Genomic DNA, 27,542 nt, shown 5'->3' with positions numbered 1-27,542 from the left:
ATCAGGATCAGGATCAGGATCAGGATCCGGATCAGGATCAGGATCAGGATCAGGATCAGGATCAGGATCAGGATCCGGATCAGGATCAGGATCCGGATCAGGATCAGGATCAGGATCAGGATCAGGATCAGGATCAGGATCAGGATCAGGATCAGGATCAGGATCAGGATCCGGATCAGGATCAGGATCAGAATCAGAATCAGGATCAGGATCAGGATCCGGATCAGGATCAGGATCAGAATCAGAATCAGAATCAGGATCAGGATCAGGATCAGGATCAGGATCAGAATCAGGATCAGGATCAGGATCAGGATCCGGATCCGGATCAGGATCAGAGTTAGGCTTAATTACTGGCATATGTTGTGAAATATGTTGTTTTTGCGGCAGCGGTATATTGCAAAACATAATAAAAAACTACAAATTACAATAATAAATATATCTATATAGGATATATACTTAAGCTATATATTTAAAATCAAATAAGTAGAGAAAAAAGAGAGCAAAAAATAATGAGGTAGTGCACATGTATTCATTGTCCACTCAGAAATCTGATGCCAGAGGGGATGAAGCTGTTCCTAAAGCATTTAATGTTGGTCTTCAGGCCCCTGTATCTCCTCCCTGACAGTAGCAATGAGAAGAGGGCATGTCCTATGTGATGGGGGTCCTTAATGATGGGTGCTGCCTTCTTGCATGATCTTCCTGTGCTGTATGGGTCTCTTCCTGTTGCTCTGGCTTCCCCCCCCCGCCCCCCACATCCCAAGGACACTTGAGTTAGTAGTTTAATTGGCCACTGTAAATTGCCCCTAGTGTGCAGCTGAGTGTTCGAAATTGTCAGGGAATCGATAAGAATTTGGGGAGAATAAAATAATGGGTTTAAAATAGGATCAGTCTAAATGGGTGGTTGACGGCCAGTGCAGAATAGATGGGAAAAGAGCTGGTTTCTATGTTATGTGTCTCTATTAGTATAATACCACAGTTCTGATCTGTCCCAATAAGGTTTAGAAATTCCTTCCTATACCTCCAAACAAAAACCAGTGCTGTATTGTTGGAAATCATTTAACCTAGGGTAGATAAACTTTATTTCCACTTCTGTGTGTCTCAACCACCTGTGGGAAAGTTGACTGCTGAATTTTGTACAGAGGAGATTCACCAGGGTGTTACCTGAATGGGGGGACTTGAGTTTTGTGGAGGAACTGGACAGGCTTGGCTTGTATTTTCCAGAGCAAAGGAGGCTGACACTTTGGAAGTCCAGAATCAGGCATGTAGACTCTCATATTTTGCTGCTTTGGGAGTTGGGATGGGAGAAATGTTCATCCAATCTTCATTGTCTTTGAGAGGAGACTCCATTTGCTTTTTCTTCCGCCTACAAGAGCAGGTAAAGGAGGCTTGTCAGTTTCTGGCACTATAGGCTCACCCAGAGTAAAACTGCTTAATGATTACAGTCATGTAGCGTTTCTCCTCATTGAGAACTCCATGGAAACCCTTCTACCTGGACTAGCTGGCTCTATCCTTTTATTGGCCCCTCTTGCTCTAATGCATAAAAGAACACAAGACTGGCTAGCTTCCATCTTATTCATGTCCCTTTTATCCCAAGGAACACACTTCTACCACCCTCACCTTGTTGTCTGTTCAATAGCGACGCTTACTAGCACTGGAATACTGCACTTCTATTGTGGTATGTGCCTTGAAATGTTGGCTCCAGAAACCTCAGCTTCAAAGCTAAACGTCAGCAGCTGTACAAAGTTGCAATAGGTTAACTGGAAACCACTGTGGAAACTGACAGAGCAATATTCAACTGAGAACCAAACAACACTATTCTGGGAAATATAACTGAAGGTTCTGATCTTCATTAGGGCTTCAGTAACAGGATTAGGGTGACCCATATCAGTGTTGTAATTGAAACACCTTATAGGCTATCTTTTCATCAAGGTAGAAGAAATACTGCTCAAGTCAAATTATGAATTATTTCATCCATATCCTGTAGCTTCTAAAAAAGAAATTTTATTTTAATAGCCGGGAAACTTTTGCCTGTTCTCTGCTTCTATATTCCCTTTTTTCATTTCCCATTAAATTTCTCCTCTTGCCGCTTCTCTTCTACTCACCTGCCCATCACATCCTTCTGGTGCTCCCCGTCCTTCTCTTTCTCCCATGGTCCAATCTCTTCTCCCATCAGATTCCTTCTTCTTCAGCCCTTTCCACCACCTCCCAATTTTTCACTTCATTCCTCCTTCACCACCCACCCATCTTCTCTCTCACCTGGCTTCACCTATCACTTACCGGTTTGGCCTCCTTCCCAAACCCCCACCTTCTTATTCTGGCTTCTTCCCTCTTCCTTTCCAGTCCTCACAAAGAGTCTGAAACGTGGACTGTTTATTCCTCTCCATTGCTGATGCCTAACCTACCGAGTTCTCTCTGCATCTTCAGTGTGCTGCCCTATATTCTATGTTACATGTTTTTGTTCCTCTCTGCACCTTGTGGTGCATCAGGTGGCAACCTTGCCATTTCTTTAGCATTCGTCTGTTTTTTTATGAGGCCAGGTTGCTAGCTCGATGCTCACCCCAACACAAATGGAAAGCATGCAAGGAGCTGGCTGAATTCGAACCCAGGACCTCTCACCTCAAGGTCCAGTGCGGATGCCAATACACCACCTGCCGGCCATGTTACGTGTTAGAGCCACTTCATTTCAAGGCAATTGCTGAATTAGTAATGCGGGCTTTGCCATGGTTTGCCATTTTGCTCTTTACTTGATTTGCGTATTGGAGAAAAAGGAGGAAGATTGACATCACAAGCTCTTTGGAAAGCTGTGTACAACTTCTGCAGAAGATGGCTATCCAGCTGTGTGTCAAACTCTGGCAATACATTTTAGAACCAGAGTTCCATCTCAGATGCTTGCTGTGTGACAGTACTCCACAGTGCAGTCTGTGAAGCAGAAAGTGACCAAACAATGATTCTGAACAACTATGCCACAGGAATTTTCTAGGGAGACACAGGGAACACGTGTACACTATCTCTGCATGGTAATCTCCCATCCAGTAGTCGCTACAGGAGCCTCTGCTCCCACACCAGCAGGCACAGGAAGAGCTTCTTCCCTGAGGCTGTGACCCTGCTGAACCTCACATCACAGTGCTAAGTAGTATTGCACCCGTATTGGGCTGTCTCAGTACCTTTATATTTGTGTGCTGTAGTGCTTACTTTTTATAGAGTTATTTTGTAAATAACACTATTCTCTGCCTTTCTGGTTAGATGCTAACTGCATTTCATTTGGCTTTGTATCTGTACTCGGCACAATGACAATAAAGTTGAATCTAATCTAATCTAATCTAAATTACCAGGGTTGCCAGGCAGACCAATAAATGTAACTTGGCAGGGCTATTGCACAGAGAGGGTATTAGGCTTTACAGAGCTATCAAGCTCTTCTGGCATTTTGAAGCTGTTTACTATGACCTTGTAGCATTGAGTTGCCCAAAAGTGAATAGTTATATTAACATGAACCCAATCATCATTTCTGACAACATGGTGGAGCAGAGTTGATAGGTCAAATGGCCTAAATTTGCTCCTATATCCAATGAAGTTATGGCCTTATGGAACTCTAAAGCCTCAGAGTTTTTCTATAAACAATAATAGATGCAGCTTTTTGAATTCAGAGTCCACTTTGCTGTCATGTCATTAACCTTTATCAGTCCAGGGTCGCAGGTCTGTTTCAAGCAGGAGGTAGGAACAGGGAGGTTTGAGACTGATAAACTTTACCTACTGCTGCTATTGGCTCCAGCAATGGAGTGGGGGAGTTGTTGCATTAAAAAAAAGATAAATATTGAGCAAAGATGCTGTGATACTCAATAATTTTTGATGGTTTTTTAGGTGCAGAGGAGCCTTTCAATTCATATTTCCAAAACTGTTCTAGACATTGGTATGTTGTAATCTTTTCAGTTTTGCTCTTAGGAAAGTGTTGATGGTAGATTCTTCAGAAGATGGTGGAAATGAAGACTCGGGCCTGTGAAGAACAGGCAGAATGTGCTGTAGTAAAGGCAGTCAAACCTTTGCGAAGGCTCATTCAGAACAGCACCTCCAATGAACAGAGAATGTCAGCCTCCATGGATCTGAGCTGTCTCACCAAATTCCACTTGGCATGTGTGCCCAAGCTTGCGTGCTTGGTTTAGGCTTTCACTAAAGCAAAATACATCAGGCCAAAATTGTTTCCAACACAAATGCCTATGGTGCAATCAGCAGGGCACACTCAATGACTTTGATCAAATAGCGTACAACATGAAGCTCAGATCCTCTCTCAGAATTTCTGCAGTATTTTCCATTGCACATCAGCATCACATACAAACATCACATCACAAATATCACACACCATGTGAGATCCTCTTTCTGGCCTTGGGCTTTGAGCCTCATGTGCAGTGATTTTGGCCAATCATCAGCCTTTTAATCTTGCTAATGTTTCCTGTTTTTTTTAAAGATATCACCTGAAATGGATTAACTTGATATAGATGAAATCAGAATAAAACGTAGTTGTAAAATTCTGTTCAGCTTATTTTGCTTTCTGTGGAGGACTGGTCATTGATGAAAATGAGTTAAATTGTCTAAAAGTATATATAGGTAAATGGCCACAATCTTGTATAGATTTTTTCAATGTCTTAGTTTCCTTTACCTCTGTGGATTCACAAGGGAATTGAAGAACACATGTAATGCGTACTGTACTGATATGGAACTATAATCACAACATTTCAATTCTCTCTTTAATTCTGCTTTGATGTTCTGCCAATTTACCAGATGGAAATATGCCTTTAACAAGAATGATGTCTCTTTGTACTTTTGTAAATTGCACACGAGGAATTCAAAATACCTAATGGCCCAAATAGGATCCAGACCTGTTCCTTTAACTGTCTGTAGCTATATGTACGTCTCACATATTCATTTCCAGGTTTCAAATCCACAATGGTATCCACATATTACATGTCTCTCATGCAACTGTACAGTTATTTTTGCACAATAAAAGAAATTTTCAAAGAATAAAATATAATTTATCAGAAGGTAGACTATACATAATATGTTTTAATTACAATAATTACAATTGATGGAATGGATTTATGCTTTAAGCTGATTTGGAAATAGATTAATAAACTCCTTGGCTTCAGTATCTTGTCACGTGATACCCAAAAGGCTAGTATGCATGTGTGCTAAACAACAGCTTTACAGGAGGGGAAGGAATTTGTCCAGGAGTGCAGGGAGCCGCAGAAACTAAACGCTTCCCTGCAACTTAAATATGATAGAATTAATAATCTAACTATTGTGTTGAGGTACTTGAATGCAAGACTGAGGAAAATCATACAGAAATTTCCAGTTGCTAGAATTAAATCTTCCCTGGACAAACTAGGTGTGTTACAAGTAATATCAGTGAACTTTAATTTGTTTTCTTCAAGGATGTACCTAGCACTGCTTCAGATTACTTTTAAGCTTTACTTTTAACTTTTGAGATAATGATAAACAGTTTTCGATCTAGCTTCAGTTTAGTCCAGGTGAAAGGTTAAAATTAGATCTTCAGATATATCTTTCTAGTTCAATGAAAGGTCATCAACCTGAAATGATTCTCACTTCATAAGCACCACCTGACCTGCTCAGAAAATTTCGCAATTTCTCTTTTTATTCTGGATTCCTTGCAAAATCAAAATCAAGTTTATTGTCACCAACATATGCTGTGAAATTTATTGTTTTGTGGTAGCAGGACAATGTAATACATAAAATATATTATAATGTACAATACGAAACAGATAAATGAAAAATTAAATTGTAGTGTTCATGAGAACTAAAATAGTGAGGTAATTTTCATTGTCTGTTCAGAAATCTGATGGTGAAGGGGAAGAAGCTGTTCCTAAAACATAGACTGTGTGTTTTCAGGATCCTGTATCTGCTGTCTAATGGTTGTAGCAAGAAGAGGGCATTTACTAGGTGGCTGTTGTATTTTCTGATGAACAGTCTCCACCTGAAACTTTGATTGTTTATTTCCATCCATAGATGTTGCCTGGCCTGCTGAGCTCCTTCAGCACTTTATGTGTGCTGCTCAAAATTTCCAGCATCTGCAGAATCTTTTTTGTCTCTTTGTATTTGTATTTTTTGCTTTTTAATTAATTTCATTCAATTTAAACAAGCCAACATTCATCTGAAAGAATAGTTAAATAGGAAAGGATGCCAAATTTCAAATGGGAATTCCTGTAAGTGATAACTTCTATTTACAAAGATTAATGCTGCTTCTGATTAGTAACAATATGTTTTGATGAAATAGTCACGTTTTTCTTTGTGCCTGAATTTCACTAGAATTTCGATTGAAATCCGCAAGCCAGTGTAGGCCAAACCACTTCCTAATAATAATTGTTTTGTTCATTAACTGCAGGGGTGTGAGCTTACTTTAATCCAAAAATCTACTTTGTTCATTAATTTTTCAATTGTAAGTCATGGACATAGCTTTGCTGACATTCACTATACCAAGCATGGCATGGTACCAATTTCACAGCTTGAAACGCCCCTTCAGTGAGAGTTTTGAGAGGTTCTTACATTAGCCCAGGCTGTTGGTGTCCAGTTATGAAAGGACTATCAATGTCAGCATTTCCTTGTAACAATTTTGTCATCATTTATGCATCTTCAGTATGAACTCTTGCACCTTGGAGTTTCCAGCAACAGTTATCATCTTGTAATGGGAGACCAACAAATTTTGGACAATCTGAAATACTTCTTTCCCTGAATTCATGATCTTTCAGTACTAGTGTTATTGTGTACCCCTGGGCATACTGTGTAAAGCACAAAGTCTTGTGTTCCTTTAACAAAGGTCTTGTTTAACAAAGGTCACAGCTTCCCTTTCAATACCTTCTTGGCAAATAGATGCCCCAGAAGGAAATGGATAGCCACTACAGTTACACTGCATCCACCTCAAGGCTGGTATCATATTGGACTAAGACTTTGGCTCTACATGTGGGATCGGAAGGCAGGAATCTTTCTCAATAAGTCCTGATGGTTGAAAATTCTGGTGATGGGATATTCTTCCAAATGATTGTGACAATCTGCTTGGGAAAATAGTCAATGAGGTTCATGGTCCCCTTGTCCCTCAGTGTCCTGAGGAGATGCCTGCAGACCATTGTCTAGTTCCTCCAAGAGGACCACAACCTTGCCATGGTTTGGAGGCTTGTGTGCTTCAGTGACCTGGAGAGCTATGTCGGTTGGAGCCTGGGCTTTATGCACTGGATCTTGTAGGGTCCCCCATGCAAAATAGGTTTAAGGGTAAAGGCCGGATTAAGAATGGACTACCGGCCCACCAGGTTTGGAGATTCAGCTCAGTTAACAATCCTGACTGGTAAAACAAAACTGTAGCAATAAAGAATCCTTCTACCTCTGAGTGCAATGTTTGTCCTGAGTCTCCACCTGGGATTTGCATGTCTGTCATGACGAAGGAAGCCCTGAACACTGCCAGAGATGGAGGACCTTCATTGCTGTCCTAAACACCAGCAGCCTAACGGGCAGTAACATAACATTGTCTGATTATTTGTCATAAAAGGTGATATGGTGCTGTCTGCCTGAATATAACATTCCGCAGCACCATCGTCTAGGCCTATCCTCCACAACACCGAGAACAGGCGGATCTCAGTATGACATGGCACTTGGTGGCTATGTATGCATGAGCTGATTTGATCATTGATCCTTTAACCAACAGGCTCCTGAACCAGTGTGAAAACTTCAACTCTGAACTGATTTCACAACCTATGTAACACACACAAAATATGCTGGAGGAACTCAGCAGGCCAGGCAGCGTCTATGGAATAAAGTACAGTGTAAGGGTCTCAGCCCACAATCTATGTACTCACTTTCAAGGACTCTATAGCTTATGTTCTCAGTTTTATTTTGTTTATCTATTTATTTGTTGTATTCATACAGTTTGTCTTTTGCATGTTGGTTGTTTGTCATCTTTGTGTGTAGTTTTTCATTGATTCTATTATATTTCTTTATTCTGTTGTGAATGTCTAAAAATGAATCTCAAGGTGCTGTAGTATATGGTGACTAACATTATATGTTCTTTGATAATAAAATTACTTTGAACTTTGTCACAACTTGATTGAACTGCTTCCTGCTCTTCCTCTACACACGTCACTTAAGAGTCGATGTCAAAGTCAAGTTCATTGTTATATGCATAAGTACATGTACCTACAGGTGCAATGAAAAACTTACATGAGCAGCATCACCACCACAGCCTCAGGCCCAGTGACAGTTGTAAGAATGGCCTGATGGTGGGGGTCTTTGATGATGGGTGTAGTCGTCTGAAGACACTGCCTCCTGCATGTGACTAATGGTTTTTCACAAGTGTTCTTTTGGTGAAAACTCTTCATTACTAACTCTAGTGATATGAGAGAAAGCCACATATTTCTTCTCATGCTTTCTTCATACCTGTCCAGGCATCTACCCCAGACATATTCCTACAATATTTAATCGCTCAGCCTCTCTCTTCACAGTACTGTGCAAAAGTCTCAGGCACTGTATGCTGTGATATTTGTTGCTTTGTGGCAGCTCTACATTGCAATGCAAAATAATTTTTAAAAACTCTATATTACAATATGAAATATGTATACAAAAACTAGTGCAAAAAGAGAGCAAAAGAAAGATGCCGAGGTAGTGTTCATGGGTTCATTGTCCATTCAGAAATCTGATGGCAAAGAGGAAGAAGCTGTTTCTGAAACATTGAGTGTGTGTCTTCAGGCTCCTGTACCTCTGCTGTGATGGTAACAATGAGAAGAGGGCATGTCCTGGGTGGTGGGGGTCGTTAATGATGGATGCCACCTTCTTGAAGCATTGCCTTTTGAAGTTCAGGCCTAGATAACTTTAGTTCATTGGGATTGTAATTGGAAAGGCGTGGATCTTCATTTTTCTATCCAATGCAGCCATAGTCTGACCTGGTCTGGAATGTATTAGTAAGACATGGTTAATTCCTGTCAGTGTCTCTGGCAACTGGTGGGAACACAGTTTCAAAGATCAATTCTGCTCTTTCTGCACCAGGTGGGCTGGTGTGAGCAGGTTCAAAGTTCAAAATAAATTTATTATCAAAGTACCTAGATGTCACCACGGAGTTATTTTCTTGCAGGCCTTCACAGTAGAAACAAAGAAATATAACGGAATCATTGAAAAACTCCACACGAAGACAAACAACCAATGTGCAAAATTAGACAACCTGTATAAATAGAAAATAAACAAATAATAATAATAAAAAGTAACAATGAGAACTTGAGTTTTGGAATTCTTGAAAGTGAATCCATAGGTTGTGGAATCTAGTTCGGTGCTGATGTCACAATGTGTGCTGGCAGCATCGGAACCCAAGAGCAGAGGAAAGTCAGACTCCCATGTAGAGACGGTGACCAGAGTTTGCTCATAAAAATGCCAAGAAAACATCAGTGGCTCAGCCGAGTAATACCGCAGGGCGTAACATTCTCAAAAATAGGATCTGTGATTAGCACTAATTAGTAACATGGAAATCCCGAGCCTTTCAAAATAAACTTCACAAGTTTAAACAGAAAGCACCAGCAGAACACATAACAAAGAGTGAATCACTGGAGAAGAAACAGGAGGAACACTAAACAATTAATGACTTGTTAATTAACAATTAACCAATTCAGTTGCTCTGAAAACCTCGGAGCCCAATACTCTCTCCCTCCCCGCACAGGCCAGAAGAGCTCATTACAGTTGAGGTGAGTGGAATTACCCATGTTGGTCCAGGAGCATGATGGCGGGTGACCTCAGGCTCCTGTATCTCCTTTCTGATGGCAGCAGGGCGAAGAGAGCATGACCGGGATGGTGGGGATCCTTACTGATGGTTCTGCTTTTTTTTGTGTGGCGGCCCTCCTTGTAGATGTGCTTTACCTGTGATGGACTGCTATCTACTACATTTTATAGGCTTTTCTATTCATGGGCATTGGTGTTTCCTATCCTGGTCATAATGCATATCGTTAGGCAACTGTAATGTGTATGTATAGAAATGTAAAGAGAGTTAAAGGTGAAAGAAAGACCCGAGGTTGTAAAGATTTTCTGAAATCGGCAGAGCAATGGACTTAATGCTAGATCTCTGGGACCTCTGGGAAAATAACTGGAGAAATGACCACACAGGCATATGGGATACCCTGCGAAGGCCTTGCTGCCTGACATAATTTGTATATGGCAGGTGGGCACCATTACGGGCTTAAGATGTAGGGTGAGGGAAAAGGTAAACTTAGCAGAGAGGCAGCATTAGGGAACACCATCGCAATCTTTCCTGCCATTTTGGGTCAGCACTGTGCAAGAAAATCTCAGTGACATCTGTGAAGCTGACTTTAGGAAAAAGAAACTCCATCATTATCATTTTGTCTCTCGCCTTACAGTTGCCTGATTTGTGGATTGAAATGGCAGCCTATCCTGGCATTCACGGCCTGCAGGCCTGACCGGCCAATCTTTATCCCTCTGCTGCAGTTGCAAAGCCAGCACTTCATTCTGATTCAAACTAGATTCAAGCAGATTGTAAGAAGAGACAGAGCTTCATTACACAGAGCTCCAGGCTCCCATGTCAGTTTAATCCTTTCAATGTGTTGGCTTATTTGATGTAATGAATTTGTTGTGGCACTAAAGAAAAACATAATTTACCTTAGTAATAATAAAACCCAGAATAATGTGAATATATTTACACAAGAGATTCTGCAGGTACTGAAAATCCAGATTAGCATGCACAAAGTGTTGGAGAAACTCAGCGGGTCGGGTAGCATCTATGGAGAAGGATAAAAAGCCGATGTTTTGGGCCAAGACCCTTCATCAGAAGTACGCACATATACAAAATATATACAAAATGTTTCATGGCTTCTTCCGATATAATGAAAACTGATAGGTAAATTCATCAATCACCTGTTCGCAGCAAGAAATCATGTTCGTGAAAGCATACTAATGCCTCCCTCTCTAACTTGGCCCGTGCCATTATAACAGTCAATTGAGTTATTTACCTTGTGGCTACCTCAGCAATCTGACTCTGCACAGACTGACTTCTGGGTTTCATTAGAGTACAACAGTGATTATGTTTATAAAATTAAGTAATTTAGTATGGAGTGGTTTGGGGCATTATGAAAGATAAGATACAAAATATTTCCAACAAGTTAAATTGGCCTTTCCTCATATCACTGCTCATCAGCCAGTTTTGCTTTCTTTTAACTGATTGGAAATAAAATTCCAAAGCAACACTTGCTGGCTAAGGTTAGAAAATATAGCAAAGTTTCAGCCTGGCAAGACTTTTTACTTTCATAATATAACTGTTTCCAATATTCCTCCTTTCTCATTTTAACACATGCAAAACAGTTCAGTTAATCTGATGTTCTTACAAACAATATTATCAGTTAACTATATATAACCATATAACAATCACAGCACGGAAACAGGCCATCTCGGCCCTCCTAGTCCGTGCCGAACTCTTAATCTCACCTAGTCCCACATACCCGCACTCAGCCCATAACCCTCCACTCCTTTCCTGTCCATATACCTATCCAATTTTACCTTAAATGACACAACTGAACTGGCCTCTACTACTTCTACAGGAAGCTCATTCCACACAGCTATCACTCTCTGAGTAAAGAAATACCCCCTCGTGTTTCCCTTAAACTTCTGCCCCCTAACTCTCAAATCATGTCCTCTCGTTTGAATCTCCCCTACTCTCAATGGAAACAGCCTATTCACGTCAACTCTATCTATCCCTCTCAAAATTTTAAATACCTCGATCAAATCCCCCCTCAACCTTCTACGCTCCAATGGATAGAGACCTAACTTGTTCAACCTTTCTCTGTAACTTAAGTGCTGAAACCCAGGTAACATCCTAGTAAATCGTCTCTGCACTCTCTCTAATTTATTGATATCTTTCCTATAATTCGGTGACCAGAACTGCACACAATATTCTAAATTTGGCCTTACCAATGCCTTGTACAATTTTAACATTACATCCCAACTTCTGTACTCAATGCTTTGATTTATAAAGGCCAGCATTCCAAAAGCCTTCTTCACCACCCTATCTACATGAGACTCCACCTTCAGGGAACTATGCACTGTTATTCCTAGATCTCTCTGTTCCTCTGCATTCCTCAATGCCCTACCATTTACCCTGTATGTTCTATTTGGATTATTCCTGCCAAAATGTAGAACCTCACACTTCTCAGCATAAAACTCCATCTGCCAACGTTCAGTCCATTCTTCTAACCAGCAGAAATCTCCCTGCAAGCTTTGAAAACCCACCTCATTATCCACAACACCTCCTACCTTAGTATCATCGGCATACTTACTAATCCAATTTACCACCCCATCATCCAGATCATTTATGTATATTACAAACAACATTGGGCCCAAAACAGATCCCTGAGGCACCCCGCTAGTCACCGGCCTCCATCCCAATAAACAATTATCCACCACTACTCTCTGGCATCTCCCATCTAGCCACTGTTGAATCCATTTTATTACTCCAGCATTAATACCTAACGACTGAACCTTCTTAACTAACCTTCCATGTGGAACTTTGTCAAAGGCTTTGCTGAAGTCCATATAGACTACATCCACTGCCTTACCCTCGTCAACATTCCTCGTAACTTCTTCAAAAAATTCAATAAGGTTTGTCAAACATGACCTTCCACGCACAAATCCATGCTGGCTACTCCTAATCAGATCCTGTCTATCCAGATAATTATTAATACTATCTCTAAGAAAACTTTCCATTAATTTACCCACCACTGATGTCAAAGTGACAGGTCTATAATTGCTAGGCTTACTTCTAGAACCCTTTTTAAACAATGGAACCACATGAGCAATACGCCAATCCTCCTGCACAAACCCTGTTTCTAATGACATCTTAAAGATCTCCGTCAGAGCTCCTGCTATTTCTACACAAACTTCCCTCAAAGTCCTGGGGAATATCCTGTCAGGACCCAGAGATTTATCCACTTTTAAATTTCTTAAAAGCGCCAGTACTTCCACCTCTTTAATTGTCATAGGTTCCATAACTTCCTTACTTGTTTCCCACACCTTACACAATTCAATATCCTTCCCCTTAGTGAATACCGAAGAGAAGAAATCGTTCAAAATCTCTCCCATCTCCCTCGGCTCCACACATAGCTGACCACTCTGATTCTCTAAGGGGCCAATTTTATCCCTCACTATCCTCTTGCTTTTAATATAACTGTAGAAACCTTTCGGATTTACTTTCACCTTATTTGCCAAACCAACCTCGTATCTTCTTTTAGCTTTTCTAATCTCTTTCTTAAGATTCCTTTTACATTCTTTATATTCCTCGAGCAATTCCTTTACTCCATGCTGCCTATATCTATTGTAGACATCCCTCTTTTTCTGAACCAAATTTCTAATATCCCTTGAAAACCATGGTGCTTTCAAACCTTTAACCTTTCCTTTCAACCTAACAGGAACATAAAGATTCTGTACCTTCATAATTTCACCCTTAAATGACCTCCATTTCTCTATTACATCCTTCCCATAAACCAACTCGACCCAATCCACTCTCTCTAAATCCCTTCGCATCTCCTCAAAGTTAGCCTTTCTCCAATCAAAAATCTCAACTCTAGGTCCTGTCCTGTCCTTCTCCATAATTATATTGAAGCTAATGCTATTGTGATCACTGGACCCGAAGTGCTCCCCAACACATACATCTGTCAGCTGACCTATCGCATTCCCTAACAGGAGATCCAACACTGCCCCATCTCTAGTCGGTACTTCTATGTATTGTTGCAAAAAACTATCCTGCACACATTTCACAAACTCTAAACCATCCAGCCCTTTTACAGAATGAGCTTCCCAGTCTACGTGTGGAAAATTAAAATCTCCCACAATCACCACCTTGCGTTTACTACAAATATCTGCTATCTCCTTACACATTTGCTCTTCCAACTCACGCTCCCCATTAGGTGGCCTATAATACACTCCTATCAGTGTTACTACACCCTTCCCATTCCTCAATTCCACCCAAATAGTCTCCCTAGAGGAGTTCTCTAATCTATCCTTCCAAAGCACCGCCATAAGATTTTTTCGGACAAGCAATGCAACACCTCCTCCTCTGGCCCCTCCTACTCTATCACACCTGAAGCAACTAAATCCAGGAATTTTTAGTTGCCAATCACACCCTTCCTGCAACCATGTTTCACTAATAGCTACAACATCATAATTCCAGGTATCAAACCACGCTTTAAGCTCATCCACCTTTCTTACAATGCTCCTAGCATTAAAATAGATACATTTAAGATACTCTCCACCCCCTCCTCTCTTTTCATCCCTAACAATGCATTCAAATTTATTATTATCCTTTTCTTTCTTCTCCCCTACATCTTCGGGTTGAGCGCATCCCTTCTCCATCACCTGCCTTTCCTCCCTCACACACTGTCTACTTACTTGCTCTACTGGTGAACTAACCTCCCCTCCCATAGTTTCCTCAAATTGATTCCCGCCCCCCCATCTTACTAGTTTAAAGTCTGCCCTGTAGCCCTAGCAAACCTCCCCGCTAGGATATTGGTTCCCCCAGGATTCAAGTGTAACCTGTCCTTCTTGAACAGGTCACGCCTGCCCCAGAAGAGGTCCCAATGATCCAGAAACTTGAATCCCTGCCCCCTGCACCAATCCCTCAGCCACGCATTCATCCTCCACCTAATTCCATTCCTACTCTCACTGTCGCGTGGCACAGGCAGTAATCCCGAGATTACTACCTTTGCGGTCCTTCTTCTTAACTGCCTTCCTAACTCCCTATACTCTCATTTCAGGACCTCTTCCCCTTTCCTTCCTATGTCATTGGTACCTACATGTACCACGACCTCTGGCTCCTCACCCTCCCAATTCAGGATATCTTGGACGCGATCAGAAACGTCCCGAACCCTGGCATCAGGGAGGCAAATTACCATCCAGGACTCCCGATCACCTCCACAGAACCTCCTTAGTTAACTAAGTACATTCAGTGGGCATTTTATTAGGTACCTCCTGTACCATTGAGTGTACTGTACATTCATGGTCTTCTGCTGCTGTAGCCCATCCACTTCATGGTTTGATGAGTTGTGTGCTCAGAGATGCTATTCTGCAAACCACTGTAGTAATGTGTGGTTATTTGTGTTAATGTCACCTTCCTGTGTGCTTGAACCAGTCTGGTCATTCTCCTCTGACCTCTCTCATTAACAAAGCATTTTTGCCCACAGATCTATCACTCACTGGATTTTTTTTTGTTTTAACCTCCAGCTCTAGAGACTGTTGTGTGTGTAAATCTCAGGAGATTCTAAGATACTCGTACCACCCTGCCAGGCACCACGGTCAAAATCATTTCTCATTTCTTCCCCATTCTGATGTTTGCTCTGACAAACAATTGAAACTCTTGAGCATGCAAATAAAAGATAACCTAATAATAATAACAATAATAATTAAGTAAATAAATGATATTGAGAATATAGAGTCCTTGAAAGTGAGTCCATAGGTTGTGGAATCAATTCGGTGTTAAGGTGAGTGAAGTTATCCACGTTAGTTCAAGAGCCTGGTGGTTGAGGGGTAATAACTCTCCCTGAAGCCGCTGGTGTGGGACCTGAGGCTTTTTTTTACCTCCTTCCTGATTGCAGCAGCGAGAAGAGAGTATGGCCTGGATGGCGGGGGTCCTTGATGATGGACGCAGCTTTCTCATTGCAGTGCTGTAGAGTTAAGAGAAGACAGTTCCTAAACTGAATTCTAAATAATCCTATTACAGATAAAATGGGAGGTTGGCTAGGTTGACTGTCCCAGAAGAAGTGGGGCTGAATGTAAGTACAGATTCTGCTGTATGTACAAAGCTTGGAGACATGAAATAAAAAGTATTATTAAATAAGAACACTGGATGAATGACATGTGTATAAATATCCCTTCCCCATTTCATCACAGCAGCCATGATATCAGTGGGATTGATCTTAAGAGCCGAGAGGTAATGTAGTGGGATTGAGTTTAGGAGCTGAGAGGTAATGTTGCAGCTATATAGGATCCTGGTCAGACCCCACTGTGCTCAATTCTGGTCGCCTCACTACAGGAAGGATGTGGAAGCTATAGAAAGGGTGCAGAGGAGATTTACGAGGGTGTTGCCTGGATTGGGGAGCATGCCTAATGAGTACAGGTTGAATGAACTCAGCCTTTTCTCCTTGGAGCAACGGAGGATGAGAGGTGACCTGATAGAGGTGTACAAGATAATGAGAGGCATTGATCGTGTGGATAGTCAGAGGCTTTTTCCCGAGGGCTGAAACGGCTAGCACGAGAGGGCATAGTTTTAGCTAGGGAGAGCGCATAGCTGGGGAGTAGGTTCAGAGGAGATGTCAGGGGTAAGTTTTTTACGCAGAGAATGGTGAGTGTGTGGAATGGGCTGCCGGCGGCAACAGTGGAGGTGGATATGATAGGGTTTTTTAAGAGACTCCTGGAGGGTTAAATGGAGCTTAGAAAAACAGAGGGCTATAGGTAAAGCCTAGGTAGTTCTAAGGTAGGGACATTTTGGCACAGATTTGTGGGCTGAATGGCCTGTACTGTGCTGTAGGTTTTCTATGTTTCTATCACTGTCCCTGCAATTGCTAATACTTGTTTCATGTTTAGGGGATTATGCTTGTGAGGCTATCATTGAAAGACTGATGACTGTCAAAATGTTGACCAAGGCCTGTGTCAAGATTTCAAGTCAGCACAATGCTTAAGTGCTATTCTAGTTTTAATTAGTATATTGACACATGAAGGGAGTTCTGCAATTAACCTTTAACAGCAGGATACAGTTTTATAGAGATGCAAAAAAAAAGACTGGTAATGAGTGTTGAGAAGATCCCACTTGATTGTGTAAATGCAGAGTACACTGCAGATGCTGTGGTCAAATCAACATGTACAAACAAGCTGGAGGAACTCAGCAGGTCGGGCAGCATCCGTTGAAACGAGCAGTCAACGTTTCGGGCCGAGACCCTTCATCAGGACTGAAGAAGGAGGGGGCAGGGGCCCCATAAAGAAGGTGGGGTGAGGGTAGAAAACCAATCAAAGGAAAGATCAAGGGGTGGGGGAGGGGAAGCAGGGAGAGGATAGGCAGGAGAGGTGAAGAAGAATCTAAAGGGAAAGCACTATGGGTAGTAGAAGAAGGCAGAGTCATGGGAGAGGTGATAGGCAGGTAGAAGAGGAGACAGTGAAAGTGGGATGGGGGAAGGGAGAGGGAGGGAATTACCGGAAGTTGGAGAATTCGATGTTCAAATTGATTGTGTTCTGTGTGGTGATTCATTCATCAGATGTAGACTGCATTCCTTTCTGTTGAAACTTGAAGTGCAACAGCAGAAGATAGTGTAGATGGTATAGAAGGTAAAAATACAGGGGGATCTTGATTATTTAGGTATGTGGGCAAAGGATTGGCTTTCAATCCAGGTAAATATGAAGTATTGTATTTTGGGAGATAAAATGAGGAGAGGACTAACCCTGGGGAGTATTGTGGGACAGAGGCACTCAGGAGTGTAAGTGTACATTTCACTGGAAGTGGTGTCACAGGTGGGTAGGCTGATGAAGAATTGGTCAGGCTGCTGAGTACTGGAGTTAGGAAGTTATGATGTGGTTACTGTTGCTGAGGCCTCTCCAGTGTACAGTTTTGGTCACCTCATGACGACCAAAAGATGTTATTAAACTAGAAAGAGGGCAGAAAAGATTTTCCAGAACCTTACCTGGACTGGGGGACTTGAGTTACAAGGAGAGGATGTGCACATTAGGACTTCATTCCCAGGAATTGAGGGGATTGAGGAGAGACCTGATGCAGGTACCGTATCTCACCTTGCGTATTTGGGCACCACAGTAGTAGAGTGGTTAGGGCGGCGCTAACACAGTTCAGGGTATGGGAGTTCAGAGTTCAATTCCAGTGCTGTCTAAGAAGTCTCTGTATTGCCTCCCCTGTGGAATGCATGCGTTTTCCCCCAGCACGCCAGCTCCCTCCCACGGTCCAAAGACGTACCGAGTAGGTTAATTGGCCATTGTAAATTGTCCCGTGGTTAGGTTAGGGTTAATCGGGGTTGTTGGGGGTTGCTGGGGCTTGAAGACCTGGAAGTGCATACTCCACCCTGTATTGCTAAATGAACAACTAATTAATAAGTGAATGTTAAGGGAGCAGGCCATCAGGTCTTAATTCATGCTGATGCAACTGTATTTTGAAGCTATATTGACTATCCTGTTGTACAAAATATTTATTATAAATTACTATGATTGCACATTGCACATTTAGATGGAGACGTAACATAAAGATTTTTATTCCTCATGTATATGAAAGGTGCAAGTACTGAAGTCAATTCAATTCAATTCAACTCAAGGCGAAAGCACGTAGTCTTTTTCCGAGGGTGAAGGACATTAAGTTAAGATCAGAAGCAAGAGGTTTAAAAAAGACATCAGGGGCAAATTCTTCACGCAAATGGTGGTGCATTTTTGGAATGAGCTGCCAGAAATAGCAGTAGAGACAGGCATGTTAGGAATATTTAAAAGCTATCTAAATAAGTGTATGACAAGAAGCTGAGAGGGCAATGGGACAAATGTTGTCAGATGGGACCAGCTCACTGGGCAACACAGTTAGCATGGATGAGTTGGGCCAAAGGACCTGTTTCCTTGGTGTGTGACTCAATGACTCTATCGTAAATAGTTAACAGTATCTGATTCATGCAAAGACAGGCAAAGTCATGCGCATTCACACAATGCATTCCACTTCATACACAATAATGTAGTGTAAAGATTCAAGATTCAAAGTACATTTATTATTGAAGTATGTACGCAAGTGTACGTAGGGAGGGTCGCTGTCAAAAGCAGCGTACAACGTGCTGAGGCAGCAAGGACCGACAATGGAGCCAGATGGAAAGCTGCATCACCCAGAACACCTTCCTCCTTCACCAGCAGCCGCTGCGAGAGGGACCGTCACTCTCGAGTGGGGCTCCGCGGGAAGTGCAAATAGCCCCAAGTCTACAATCCCAAGGCCCATTAGAAAAAGTGTCACACCACCGTCCCTCGAGACACACGAATGCCGACTGCGCACGCAGTACACGCGCCTGAAGTTCGTCTTCCCCAGAGTCAGGCACTGAACAAAGAGAACCATGGAACCCGTTCAAAGAAAAACATCAATCCTCACGCGCAAGCAAACAACAAATCGCGCAAGTGGCAGCAAAATAAAAACAACACAAAACAGAAAGAACCCAGGCATGTTCAGTTCGGCTCTGTTCATTACCTGCAGGATGTCCCGATCAAAATCACCTAATGTAGCAACTAAAAAAGGAGTGACCAGAAACCAGACACACACCAGAGTCCAATCCGCATAACACGTTGATTAAACCTTGGCCAAGGCCCTGAGCTCTGGCACCATCCTCTGACAGCATCAAGAGAGAGAGAGACATTGTGTAGATTATTGCTGTTTTATAGAGGAAATTCATAATCGATGGGGCCTGCTCAGTGGGCCTTTACTTAACATCAACTAGCTTGCATTTTGCTGAACACGTCCAACACACAGTCCTACCTTGGAGTGCAGTCTATATGAGCAACTTGCTCTTGACTTATATTTGAACTTTAAAGCTTGATGCAGCCAACGTGAAGAATTTGTGGGGAAAGGACCACAGTCTAGGCTCCTTCTGCTGCTGGACACAGATGGATGAGCTGGGTGTGGAAGCCCTCAGTCATTGAAAGCCTGTATCGCCCCAGGGTGCCAGTGGTGCTGTGGTTTAAAAGAAGGTGCTAATACTATGCTGAATGTATCAACCAAGTGACACAAGAATGTAAAATGTTTGACTCTTTTATTCTTATATTTTATGATGAAATAAGTTTATACTTGAAATTAAAGAATGCCCAGTTAAAGATTGAAGAATCGCTTTAGGTATCACATATGCAGTACATTGAAACTTTGAGACATGCAGTGAAATACATTGTTTACATCATTGTTTGCAATGCGCTGGGGATGGCATGCAAGTGTCACCTCGCTACTGGTGCAAATATAACATTCACAATTTGCTAAGCCTAACCATACGTCCTTGGACTGAGGGAGGAAACCTGAGCACCCAGAGGAAATCCATGCAGTCACGACGAGAATGTACAAGCTCCTGACAAACAGCAGCAAGAATCGAACCCCAGTTAGTGATAGTTGGTGTCATAAAGCAATTGCGCTAACCACTACACCAGGGGTCACCAAACTTTTTTGCACTGCAGACCGGTTTAATATTGACAATATTCTTGCAGACTGGCCAACTGGGGGGTGGGGGGGGGGGGGTGGGGGGGTGTTAATCACGACTGGAATATAGGACCAATATTATAGGTGATAAGTCAACCATAAGTCACTTATAAGTGGTTAATACACTCAATTTTGTTTCTAAAAGGGTTTATCTAACAAATTTAATATTAAACACACAACACATATTTTCCTGGCATGAATATAGTGATAAGTCAATTATAACTCACTAATAAGTAAATAGCATCATAACATTTTAAGTAATGGTTGAATATTAAACACACAGTGCATGTTTTCCTCGTATGAACATATAAAATCATTGCAACACACCAGTGAGAGGACAAGGTAAGGGCCAGAGGTCCCTGTGCCGGGGCTGCAGCAGTCGCAGTCCGGAGAGAGTGACCGACCAAATGAGGAGTGCGTCAGGACACGTGCCCATCCCCCTTGTAGGAAGGTAGGATCTATCGGCCGACAAAAGTTTGTCTCGAGAGATGACTTTCAGTAGATCGCAGCGAGGTAGCTGCTCTGCTGCTTACGAAACCCTGAGTCCAAATTAGGCTGTCTGCGAATATTTTAGCGCCGGGTTCCCCACGAACATTCGGTGTGCTAAACAGGTTCAGAGGTGGTGCCCATCTGTCCGTGCTCCAGGCCAGTAGCAGCAGCACTTCTCACCGGCGCGGTTACCCGAGGCCAACCAGTGATCCCTGGTGCGAGGGTATCACTGCATTTAGGCGACTGATGACCTCGTGTGGGTAATGACTTCACGTGCGTTCAAGTTCAACAGTGGGCATGACAGGGAATGAAGAAAGGTGCAGCTGACTCATATCATTTCATATCGTTTCCTTGTGGCCAGGTACCCGTCAGTGTTCTGGTGGTTGGGGACCACTGCACTTACACTACCATGTCAACCTTCTTAATTTATTTACTGAGATGCAGTGCAGGAACTGAACTCGGGTCACCTGCACTGGAAAGCGTTGTGCTAACCACCACGCTATCATGTCGCCGTCTTAATAACTTCTTCAGTCATTTGTCACTGTTGGAATTTTTAAAAGTTGTTGGTTTCTATTCACTCATGTCAGTAAAATTTTCAAGACTCGAAGAAGATGAGAACAAAAAGACATTCACACCATGACAGAAACATTCCACAGTTCCAGAGATCTAAAATTGCCTTTTAAATCAAGTATTGTTAGGAATTTGGGATAAATATCTTACTGAAAAGTCTTCTTTACCTCACTCTTCCAGAGAGGCCCTGTGGGGATGAAATAGCAGTTTTTTCTCTTTGATTATCATTAAGGTGTTGTACCATCTGTTTACACACAATCATCAGCACTTGTTCCCTTTGATCATTCTAGCCAGTAAGTGTCAGGGACACAAATTGAACTACAAAAGGGCAAGACATTTTGCTCTCAGGGCTGTTTTTGGGTGCATACGAAACTATTTTGTCTTTTGAGGATGGTGTGAAGCCAAAGATTGTGCTGTTGCTTGTTGAGACAGGAGCAGTCAATGATAAATGGTGTATTCGTTACTAGCCTAGAGGATGTGTTTGTGTCAAGCCTTGAATACTTAAATTCTTTTACAACCGACTTCGCAAAATGACAAGAATTCTGCAACTGTGCTCTCGAAATAAGTGAAATTCCTACTCAATTGGATGCACATGAAAGAGGGCAATTAAATAATCAGCTAATGAGTTAGTTTATGTGCAAAAACAAGAAGGTAGCACCGAGTTTTTTTACAGACTCCCTGCTTTGAATTAAGTTCTGAGAAAACAGCACAAAGCTGATATTCCTTGTCATCTTGCATGGTAAAAATAGGAGGAAGATTTGTAGTCTTTGACAAATCTTTGTTTATATTCCCAGCTGCACGCAACTCCTGGAGATCCCCAACACGGTCATGTTTCTTTTATGTTTAACACTGAGAAACTGAACATAGTTTTCTGTAGTGAGGTTAGGCCAGTGGAAATAAGGGTGGGGGGTTGGAAATGGGGCATCGAGTGGAGCTGCTACGGGGATAGATGGCAGCACAATAGCGTAGCAGTTAGCATAACACTTTACAGTAGTAGTGATCAGAAGATCGGGGTTCAAATTCCCACTGCTGTCCGTAAGAAGTTGGTACGTTCTCCCGATGACCACGTAGGTTTCCTCCGGGTGCTCCGGGTTCCTCCCAGCTTCCAAAAATATACAGGTTAGGGTTAGTAAGGTGATTCTCACAGCCTGCCCCAAGCTCATCCTCAAACGGTGTTGGCCATTAATGCAAACAACACGTTTCACTGTATGCCTCAACATTTCAACGTATATGTGACAAATAAAGCTGACCTTCAATCTTTAAATCTTCAATTACCTTTGGAAACTTGATGAAGATCGGCTCTCCTGAATCTCTGCGATGTTTTTGTTAAAAGTATTCCCACGCAGTTTTGGGGTATGTAATATCAGCAGCAAGATTCAGTGATGATGAAGAAATTACAATATGCTTCCAAATCAAGATGGCGTGTAACTTGCAAGAGAACCTGCAGGTGGTGGTGTTCCTTCTTGATAGTAAAGATTGTGGTTTGGTTTAATTCTTTTCAAATGACAGTGATCTTGATTGGGAAGAAATTTCTCTCTGCATTACCTCACTACTCTTTGAATAGTTCTGTAAGGCCTTTACCTGAATAGAGGCTTTTAGAAACGCAGTCCTTCGAGAAATCATTGATGTACATGTATGAAACAATGGCTTGGCCCCAACTGGTGTACTGAATTCAGTTCTGTGCACCATATTTTACAAGAGACGTAAAGGCTTTAGACCGTGTATGTCACGTTCTCCTTCGGGTGTAACGAAACGCCGAATTTAACGTCCGGATAAACCACAGTTAATAAGAACCAGATCGCAGTAAGATTAACCATTTACTGTTCACTCTTCACATTAACATATGGTGAAAACTGTTGATAAAACAATACAAGATTGATACAGTATTTGTTCCTTCCTTAATATCACATTTCAAGTGTAAATACTTGCAAAGGTGACTATAACTACATTACACTAAGGTGCAGTATACAGGGAGAGTTTACCTGCTCCATTGACTACTTTAAATACACTTCCATGCAAACTATCTGCGACTCTTTAACTAACGAAAGCATAAACATTATCTACCGACGTTACCTCTAACAGGATCAGCATTAACATCTTAGTTCAATATATCGATTATCTATTAACTTACAGCGTTGCTCTCACTGTGATTTCTCATGCCTGCAAAACTGCTTGTGCTCAGGTGAGCCTCGTGGAAAGCCCCCACCCTCGCGCTAATTTCAAACCGGTGTTTTCCCACAAGACGCGGCGAAACCGGATGTGACGTCATCGCATGCCGATATATTTTACATGCAATGAATATACTTTAAACACTTCTAATTCTAACTAGAAAATACTATTGAATGAATTACTAAGCGAAAATATTATAAACTAAATAACTGTCGTAAAGACAGCACACTCCCCGCTTGACCTTCGTAAGGTCACAATGAGCAGAGTACAAAACTTAGTCTCTTAATCAATCATTGGGTAGAAGTAGAATAACTTCTGTAACTGGCCTTTGGTAAATTTTCACATCGCCTTGGTCGGTAGTCTTCAATTCGATCTTCCTGACATGTCCATCCTCGATAGGGAATGTAGCAGTGATTCTGGCCATTGGCCAGCTGTTGCGGGTGGCTTGCTTGCCCCTGAGCAGGACTAAGTCTTCAACTTGAAGATTCCTTCGGGGTTCTGTCCACTTTTGTCTCTGTTGCAACAAAGGTAGATATTTTTGTCTCCAGCGAGGCCAGAACTGATTTGCCAGAGCCTGGACTTGTCTCCATTGCTTTGTGTACAAATCCTTGTCTGAAAAGTCTCCTGGTGGAGGAGGTGCTCCTGCCTTCTGCGTAAGGAGCGTTGATGGCGAAAGTATAAAGGGGTTTTCTGGGTCAGAAGACACAGGTAGGAATGATTGTGCGTTTATAATGGCTGTGACCTCTGCCATTAGGGTGCACAGTACCTCGTGGGCCAATCGGGTGCGTTGCTGTATCTCGGGTTTCCTTTTCCGGGTTTTCCGTAAGGACGTGAACCGTTTGACTGCCTGCTCTTTGTTATCTGGTGAGCGCTGGCGTGGTTCTCTGATTGGCAATGGGGCAACCCCATTATTTGCTTCATCTCTGAAGACCTTGGTGTCTTTGGTTTTTAAAGAAATGGTATCTTGAGCTGATTGTGCAAGTTTGTTTCCGTGCTCGGTTTGAACGAAAACTGACTGACCTAGCGTCTCGTCGGTTACTTTACGCTTGGTAATGTCTTGTTGTGCTTCTTTAGGGTACACCTCAGTGAGGCAGATCTCGGAACAAGAACGGCTTGACTGAGTTTGACCGCAAACTTCTGTACAGTTCGAGCTGACAATTGTTGTCCTGGAGTGAACCTCTCCCTCCCCGCCGTCCTGTTGTGGGGGTGAAGGAGCGTTGACGGTTCTTTCATTCTTGACTTCATCACGGAGCCGTGAGGGTAAATTTCCTTCCTCGTATGGATGTGATGCAATCGTGACTCTCTGAGGTTCCTCGTAGCTGGGGAAGTTATCGAATACGTATGGAGAGGGGAGACGAGCCTGCCTGTCTATTTGAGATTGTACATAGTCGCTTGTGCGTTCCAGTCTGGTCCTTTCTAAAGTAGATCTTACTGCGGTCAGATCACGCGACCCTTCAGCTTCTTCTATGTACTTTGCTTCCGCCATGGCAGCTTCTTTTTCTCTTTCTCGCTGCAGCACTTGCAATTCTGTCGATATTTTTGTCATTTCCAACTGGGTTTCGGCTTCTCTGGCGGCCTGTTCTCTTTGTCTGGCAGCCTCTTCTCTTTGTCTGGCAGCCTCTTCTTTCTGGATTTCGGCTTCTCTGGCAGCCCTTTCTTTCTGGATTTCGGCTTCTTTGGCGGCCCTTTCTTTCTGGATTTCGGCTTCTCTGGCAGCCTCTTCTCTTTGTCTGGCGGCCCTTTCGGCTTCTTTGGTGGCCAGTTTCATTTTCAAAACTGCCTCTTGTTTGGCGTAATGCAGTCGCACCTTGGCGGCTTCTGCCTTGGCTCTTGCCTGTGTGGACTTACTTGATGTCGTTCTACTGCCCTTGTCGCTGGGCGCCATCGACTTGATCCCGGATCGAGCTGACATTGCAGCACTTGGAACACCTGATAACGCCTGGGTGGGCTTACTTGATGTCGGTTTACTGCCCTTGTCGCTGGGCGGCGTCGACTTGATGCTGGATTGAGCTGACATTGCAGCACTTGAAACACCTGATAATGCCGCTTTTTCACTGTCACGTTCTCCTTCGGGTGTAACGAAACGCCGAATTTAACGTCCGGATAAACCACAGTTAATAAGAACCAGATCGCAGTAAGATTAACCATTTACTGTTCACTCTTCACATTAACATATGGTGAAAACTGTTGATAAAACAATACAAGATTGATACAGTATTTGTTCCTTCCTTAATATCACATTTCAAGTGTAAATACTTGCAAAGGTGACTATAACTACATTACACTAAGGTGCAGTATACAGGGAGAGTTTACCTGCTCCATTGACTACTTTAAATACACTTCCATGCAAACTATCCGCGACTCTTTAACTAACGAAAGCATAAACATTATCTACCGACGTTACCTCTAACAGGATCAGCATTAACATCTTAGTTCAATATATCGATTATCTATTAACTTACAGCGTTGCTCTCACTGTGATTTCTCATGCCTGCAAAACTGCTTGTGCTCAGGTGAGCCTCGTGGAAAGCCCCCACCCTCGCGCTAATTTCAAACCGGTGTTTTCCCACAAGACGCGGCGAAACCGGATGTGACGTCATCGCATGCCGATATATTTTACATGCAATGAATATACTTTAAACACTTCTAATTCTAACTAGAAAATACTATTGAATGAATTACTAAGCGAAAATATTATAAACTAAATAACTGTCGTAAAGACAGCACAGTGTACAGGAAGGAATTCCAGGCACGACGGACTTTAGTTTTGTTGACTGACTGGAGAAGTTGCAGTCCTCTGAACTGGAACAAAGGATATCATGAGAAGGTCTTTAAAATCATGAAGATTTCACACAGAGGGGCTAGAGAGAAACTGTTCCTCTTGGTGCAATGGGTCAATCACCAAACATCTGTAAATACCACAAGGGACAGTTTCACAAACATGAGAAAGTCTGCGGATGCTAGAAATCCAAAGCAACACACACAAAATGCTGGAGGAACTCAGCAGGTCAGGCAACATCTATGGAAGTGAATAAACCAGGGGTCAGCAACCTTTACCACTGAAAGAGCCACTTGGACCCGTTTCCCACAGAAAAGAAAACACTGGGAGCCGCAAAACCCGTTTGACATTTAAAATGAAATAACACTGCATACAACGTTTTGTTTTGCCTTTATGCTATGTGTTGCATTTATGAAATTGATGAACTCCTGCAGAGAAAATGAAATTACATTTCTGCATGCAACAAAAACATTTTGAACTCCGAAAAAAAGACGTTGGGTTGAAGGTTACTTTTAAGTAAAATACTCAACGTCTATTTGAGTCCTTCTTGTATTTATGAAAAACGCCAAACTTAAATTTGCCGCCAGGAGCAAACCAAAAATAACGTCAGCCAGCTGTCAACCTGAAAAATAAAAGGACTATTTCACTGAACAATGAAAACATATGAATATACAAAATAATAGGCAATTAAAATATTTATCATACTTGTTCAGGTTGACTCACACCTGACAATGCAGTCGTATTCAGTAGGGATGGATCGATGCTTAGGAGAGTGACCGGGAAGGATAATGTGTTTTTTTTCCTCTCTGAACTCACAGAAGCGTTTCCCAAACGATGTTTGCATTGCGATGATTGCAGAATGTAAATACTCCGAATTTATCATGTCGTGACATTGTTTGAACTCTCTCAAATTGGGGAAGTGAGACCATGTGCCTTTCTGTAAATCTCTGGCAAGCAACGTCAACTTGCGCTCGAATGCCAAAACATCCTCCAACATGTGCAGGGCTGTACGTCCTTACCCCGTTGAAGAGCTGTGTTCAGCGTGTTCAGGTGCGCTGTCATGTCTACCATGAAGTGTAGCTTTTCCAGCCACTCTGGCTGTTCCAGCTCAGGAAGGTTGAGCCCTTTGCTGCCCAGGAAAGTTTTCACTTCTTCCAGACACGCGACAAAGCGTTTCAGCACCTCCCCTCTGGACAGCCAGCGATAAAAACGCGTTGTAGCGGTTGCTACACGCAGTCAGTAAACTGCAGTCAAAGATAGCTTTATTCGAACTAAACAGCCTTGCTTTTAAGCCTCCCTCAACCCGCC

This window comes from Hypanus sabinus, chromosome 10 (genome assembly GCF_030144855.1).
Source record: "Hypanus sabinus isolate sHypSab1 chromosome 10, sHypSab1.hap1, whole genome shotgun sequence".
Classification (NCBI taxonomy): domain Eukaryota; kingdom Metazoa; phylum Chordata; class Chondrichthyes; order Myliobatiformes; family Dasyatidae; genus Hypanus; species Hypanus sabinus.
This window is presented reverse-complemented; position numbering follows the sequence as displayed.